A 6,754-nucleotide genomic window follows, 5' to 3' on the forward strand; every position below is an offset into this window, starting at 1 on the left:
GCAGTGGTGGGATTTGGGAAAGGTGCAGATTAGAGTTTTATGTCAGCAGGACATGCAGTTGGCAACAAGTGAACTTTACTGCCGTGTTCAGGAGTTGGAGGTGGATGTGGTGTAGCTTGAGGTGGCCCTGCATGATTCTGGCAGTGATACAGGGCTGCTTGATAGTCTTAAGCTCTACAAGAAACATTTGCAGAGACTGATGCCCCAACTCTCTTCTTCAGCCCTGAAAAACAATGAGCCACACAGAAGGTCATTGACCATCTTAAGACCCCAGATGGCCAAATGCTCACAGATCCTGTTGAAATCCAACTCCATGCCATCAACTTCTACCAGGAACTGTTTGCAGCCAAAATGACTTACCTAGAGTCTGCAAGGTGCTTACATGACAGCCTCACTAGACTTTGCTCATCACAGGCTGATCATATTGGAAGAACTGTCTTTGGAGGAACTCAGAGCTGCTGTTGGGGACCTCACCTCGACCAAAGTCCCTGGCATTGATTAGTTGCCTGACAAGTTGTATAGGACCTTTTGGCCTCTCCTTGGACTCTGCCTCCTGCATGTTTTTCATGAGAGTGTTGCGGACTAGACAATGCCAACGAGCTGTCACTGAGTGGTTCTCATCCTGCTCCCTAAGACAGGAGACCTTGACTGCATCAAGAAATGTGTGCTTATTACAAGATCTTGGCCAAGGCTTTGGCTAATCAGCTGTGCACTTCCATCATCGGCCCTGAGGAAAGCTACTGCATGCCAGACAGGACTATCCTGGACAACATGTTCCTACTTCAAGACCTGGTGATGGCTGCAGACCTCTTTGGCCTCAACATTGGGCTTATCTCTTTGGACCAGGAGAAAGTGTTCAATCAGATTAGCCATGACTAACTGTTTTGAAGCCTTCAGCTTGAGGCCTTCAGCTTGAGGCCTTTAGTCATCTTCACCTCTGCCCTCTGGGTTCTGTATCAGGACATTTTGAACATCCTGAAGGTGAATGGCACACTCTGTGCCCTGTTCCCAGCCTGCAGGGGCATCCACCATGGCTGCCCTCTGTTGGTAATCCCATATGCCTTGTCCATTGAGCCCCTACTCCACATCCTGTCACAGTGCCTGACCAAACTGACTCTTCCATCTGCCTCCATTTATCAGTCAGGCTGACAGCATATGCAGATGATGTGACTGTCCTCATCAGCACCCAGGGTGATGTCCAGTCCTTGGACACCTGTCAACAAACCTATGACCATGCCTCTTCAGCTTGTGCAAACTGGACAAAGAGTGACACCCTCCTTCTTGGTCTCTGGGTCAGCCCCCTTTCCCCCAACTTGCCCAGAGCATTGGGAGGGCATCAAGGCCCTGGGGGTGTTTCTTGGGCCTTTGGTCTTCTCGTCACAGAACTGGGAGGAACTTGGTACCAAGGTGGAGGCATGTCTGCAATGATGGTGCTGGCACCTACCCAGCCTCTCCTACCTTGGATAGGTCCTTATTGTCAACAACTTGGCAGCTGCAACACTGTGGCACCATTGCACTGTGTTGGACCCCCAGCTGGACCTGCTTAAGATGCTCCAGCAATTGCTTGTAGACTTCTTTTGGGATGGGCATCACTGGCTGCCCTGAGCCATTCTTTATTTACCAGTGGCTGAGTGGAGCCAGGGCTTATCTGACCTGGTGATCAGGATGGCAGCCTTCTGCCTACAGGCTCTCCAAAGGCTCCTCTACTACAGGGACCCCCTCCCTTGGTGGCAGCTAGCTAATTTGTTTTTGCACTGGGTGGGAGGCCTTGGTTTTGACCAGAAGCTTTTCATTCTGGACCCCACCCTCCTGGATTGGGGTCTCCTCCCACCCTTGTATCAAAGCATGGCACAGTCCTCGAGAGCTGCCTTCTGCCTTCTGCCCCAAGCAAGGCATCTGTAGGTTCCACAGTTACTGCCGGAGTCCCTGGTCCATAACCCAACCCTGTAGTGCAAATTACCAAGCCTCACTTCTACCAGCCTTGTCAACTCCCTCCTCCAGTCACATAATATCTGGCTGTGACATCTCAACATGACCCAGTAAGACTGGCTGTCAGCTGATGCTCTGGCCACCCACTTGGGCATGTGCTTAGTCCACTGTGCTGCCCACTTCCTAAGGGATGTGCAAGTTATTGTCCTGGAAGTTGTGGCAGCTGCCCTGGAGAAGCACCTCTGAGGATGAAGGGATGTCCTAGATGAGCCCTTTCCACCACTGTCCATTGTCCTAGATGTGGATACTAACTTGGGTGGTGGGCCTGGCACCTTACTGGCTCTCTCCATGTATCCTGAAAGTGGTACTGGGATCTCCCCTGGAAGAACCTGTATCTCTGGGTGATTAAGGCCCACCATGCCCACATACTTGTCACTCATCTTGACAGGATGTAGCAGAGGCATGTGGCAGCACTGGCACTCACACTAGCCTGCCCCACCTAGCACACACTTTATAAGCCTCCCATCTCCAAAAAGACCAGTGACCTCCAGTGGCAGTTGCTACATAGGATACTGGCCACTGGCACTCATCACTTCCATGTAGGCCCAGCCATATCAGCAGACTGTCCCTTTTGCCCAGGGGGAGTGGAGGAGGATGTTCATCATGCTTTCCTCAGATGTCCCCAGCTGTCACTGCCATTTGCTGCCCACAGTGCCTTACTTGAGGCACTAGGCTTGTCCTTCTTGGAGGCAACTTATTCTCCCTCCCCTACCAGGCAGCCAATAGGGGTGTCATCTGTCTGGCCAACTTATTACTCAGCCAGGCTAAGATGGTCACCTTCAGGAGCCACAGGAACCAGCTTTCTGGGGCTGGCTCAGATGACACCCTGAAGCTCTTCCAGTTTTTGGTGCAGGCACACCTGTTGCTGCAATTTGAGCATGCTGTCCTCTAGTAGACAGTGCCTGCCTTCCAGGCACATTGGGCAATTCAGGGGATGCTTTGCAGGTCAAGGGTGCCCATTTAGTTATCACGCTGTGACACACTGGGGTACCAGCAGGGGTCTTAGCAAGTGGATGTTGCACTGAATATTTTTGTTTTTAGACTGTGAGGGCAGTGCTTGCAGACCAGAACCCTAGGCTCTGTGTGTTGTACCCGAGCCTGTGCATGGGCAGTGTTTTATTACTTTGTTGGGTCGTTACCCCCTTTTCCCCTTAATAAACTTTATAAAAAGTCTAAAAAGTCTTTCTTTCTTTCTTTCTTTCAAGATGGCCACTGACAGGTGAAGCCCTTCTGAGCTCCTGCAGCTCCGGTCCCTTCTGTGCATTCCCCTTCCACTCCCTGCCCCCCCTGCTTCCTCTCCCTCCCAAACTTTGCCTCCCCCAGCCTGTGCTTGGGGACCCCTTGTCTGCCCCTTTCCCCTGCTTTCTGAGCATTTTCCCCTGGGCTCTAGCAGCCTCCTTTACCCTCCCCCACCCCACCTGTGCTCTCCCTTTGATTCCTGCTGCCTTCCTCCTCCAGTGCTCCTTACCTTGGTCTCTGCCATCTCCTCCTTCCTTAGGGCTTGCTTACAGCCCCTGCAGGGTTGCTCTGTACCCTCCCCAGGCCATTTTTGGGGCTGTTTCAGCCCCCTCCCAGTCCCCAGCTTCAGTCTGAGGCTTCCCCTCCCCCGTAGCAGCCTCTGTGGGAGAGTTAACCCTCTCCTACCAGGGCACTTGGATGGGGATGTCTCTGCAGACCTTCCCCTCAGCCATGGCCTGCGGGTGCACATCCCTCTACACATCAGGATGGAGGACTGCGCTGGAGCTCTGGTGGACCTGCTGGGATACTGGAGTGTCTGGTATGCCTCCCAGGTAAACTCAGTGCCCATCATATATTTGAGCTCTCCCAGCCTGGTGAAGGAGGTGTGTGTGGCAGGACTGGAAATCTGGGGGTCCACCACTTGGTTATGCCCCTGGAGACCCTGGCAGTGTGGGTGGTGGCTTCCAACATCCCCCCCACACCTGTCAGACCAAGACCTCACCAAGGCGCTCGAGTGCTATGGTGCTGTCACGAGCCCCTGGCATAGGCTGACCATTGGAAGCAGGGACCCCAACCTCAGGCAAATCCTGTCCTTTTGGAGGCAGGCATTCATACTTCTCACAGGTGGCACCCAGAAACTCTCTCCATGACCTTTGTGTTGGATAGGAGGCCCTATATGGTGTACTTCTCCCATGTCACTGCTGCGGTGGCAGCTCTCACCTGGCTGCCCAGTGCCCACTGGGGCAGTCAGCTGGGGCACTGGCTGATGCACCTGCACAGGGGGATGGCACATCCACCTCTGGTGTGGGAATCTCAACAAAGAGTGGGCCTGGGAGATCGTCCAGGCCCCCCTCCATCCATATTCCATCTGGGGGGGATCAACCCCTCTGTCATTGATATGTCACCGGGGGGGCTGGGATGTCCTCCCAGGTTTCTTCTGCCCCTGTCATAACTGATGCCCTGCCTGGTGGAGGGGCTGGGGAGTCCCCTCAGTCCCTCCCTGTCCCAGTTCCACCTGGGGTGGCTAATATCTCAGGCTCTGGGAACCCATCAGATGGAGCAACCGAGATCTCCCCACCCTTGCCTCAGTCGAGGAGGTGAACCCGGAGGTGGTGAACCCCAAGGAACCTGGCCCATCCTGCCAGCTTCTCCTAAGTTAGCTAAGAGCAAGAGGCAAAAAGGTCTAAAGCTTCTAAAGGAGTGCCTGCCCCTTTGGGGCCTGCCTCTGACAGCACTAGGGAAAATGTGGCCAGGGAACCTGCCCCCACCCTGCCTGCCCCCCCTGGAAACCCTGCCACCTCAGGCCAGGACTGAGGTTGTCCCAGCAACTTCTGGCAACCCTCCTCCCCCTTCCCAGCTTGTGGGGCTTCTGAGCATCAAGGCAGAGAGAGAGTGCCTGCCTCCCCAGCTTCAGGCACAGGAGACAGCAGAGGGTCCTGCCACCTCCCGCCCCCCCCCGCCTGCTCCCTTGCCCACCGAGGCCAATGAGGAGGAGATGCAGTGTCTGCCCTCCAAGCTCTGCAAGTGGCCCCGGGAGCAGGATGACATTTGCCCCACAAAGTGGATGGGGATTAATCTCCTGGAGATGGACCTTGACCCAGATACTGAGGGGGGGCTGCTAGGGACCCTAGCCATTGAGGGCAATTTCACTGGTCTCACTGGGAGGTCCCCTCCCAGAGTACAGCCGCACCCGTTCATGGTCGGCAACATCCAGCTCCTGCTGGAGAATCCACCCTGGGTGGCCCCCAGCTATCGAGGCCTCCTCAACCTCTTAGACCAGACCAAGGGCCAGAGGAATGTGACAGAGAGTATCCAGCAATAGTGCCAGGACCCCGTGCAGTTTGTCCATGTTGCTAGTGATGCGACGAGACTCATGCACCAGGACCCGGGCACACGTCAACATGCCTTCTGGCTTGAAAAGCTGGTGACCCAGCTGAGGGAGGTGTGGGGCCGAGGCAGGCCCATGGAATATAGTTAGGCAAGAATAGACCTTCCCCTGTTTCTGTGGTTTTTTGGCCCTTAGCTCTGTCACCTTCTCTCCCATCAGTACCCTGCCTACCCTTCCTCTCTACTCTCCTGCTTATGGCAATTACCACCATTGCCTCAGTAAACACCAACAGCTGCAGAGAGCCGGTGAAACAGACAGCTGTCCTGGAGGGCTTGCAGCAAAAGTGGCTGGTGATCGCCTTCCTCCAGAAGACATACAGCAATGTGCATGTCCAAGCTGACTGGGATGCTGCCTGGAGAAGCCGCTTATTTCTGAGCCATGGCACCAACCTCAGCACTGGAGTGGTGACCCTCCTCTGATTGCAGCTGCAGTATAACTCAGTGGTGGCACAAGAGGTTGTCTCTGGCTGGCTGCTGACTGTCCACATCACCCTGGCACACCAGAGCTTGCTCCTTGTCAACATCTATGCGCCCACTGGTGGAAGAGAGAGGGTGGCCTTCCTAGAGACCCTGGATGACCTCCTGTGTGACACCAATGAGAAGGATGACCTGCTCTTTGTGGGTGGGGATTTCAATTGCACCATCGATGTGCTGCTAGACCGGATGGGGCCAGAGCTGCACCTGCCTTCAGCCTGCAAGCTGCAGACTATGCTGGAGGCAGCAGACCTCATCGATGCCTGGGGGGTCCTCCACGCTGACACGCGCCAATACACCTGGGCAAAGATGAGTGCAGTGAGATCGCCATGGCCTGCCTTGACCACCTTTACATTGCCCAGCACCACCTGCCATTACTACGCAGTAGCTGCATCATCTTGTTGGGCCTTTTGCACCACACCCTGGTCTGCTGCAAACTGAGGCTGCCTGGCAAAGCACGCATGCAGGCCCCTTACTGCTGCCTCAGCATCAACCTACTCCAGGACACCTACTTCAGGGACTGCTTTGCCCACCTCTGGAGGAGCTGGGAGGCTGCGCAAGCTGACTACCCCTCCTGGTGGCTGTGGTGGGACATGGGGAAGACCCAGATCTGGACATTCTGCCAGCACTATTCCCACCTGGCAGTGAGTGAGATCCGCTGCTGCACCCAGGAGGTAGAGGAGGATGTGGTGAAGCTTGAGGAAGCCCTGCTCCATGCAGGCAATGATGTGGTGCTCATTGAGAGCCTCCGGTCCCACAAGAAATGCCTGCGGGAGCTGGTGGAGGGAGCGGCCTGTGGTGGGTGGGTTCATTACCCACTGCCAGGAGCTGGCAGAGGCCGATGCCCCAACCTGCTTCTTCTTCAGCCTGGAGAGACAGCAGGCTGTGGCAAAGATGCTGGACCATCTCCAGACCCCAGAGGAATGGCTGCTCACGGAACTAGGCG

The 6,754-nt window shown here is 55.2% G+C and overlaps 1 pseudogene; it reads left to right on the forward strand.

Annotated features, from left to right (window-relative positions):
* Nucleotides 1-282: 282 nt before the first annotated feature.
* LOC149874926 (uncharacterized) lies at nucleotides 283-3,014 on the forward strand (annotated as a pseudogene).
* Nucleotides 3,015-6,754: the final 3,740 nt, after the last annotated feature.

Source organism: Crocodylus siamensis, chromosome 1 (assembly GCF_052110815.1).
Source record: "Crocodylus siamensis isolate JL-2025a chromosome 1, ASM5211081v1, whole genome shotgun sequence".
Taxonomy (NCBI): domain Eukaryota; kingdom Metazoa; phylum Chordata; order Crocodylia; family Crocodylidae; genus Crocodylus; species Crocodylus siamensis.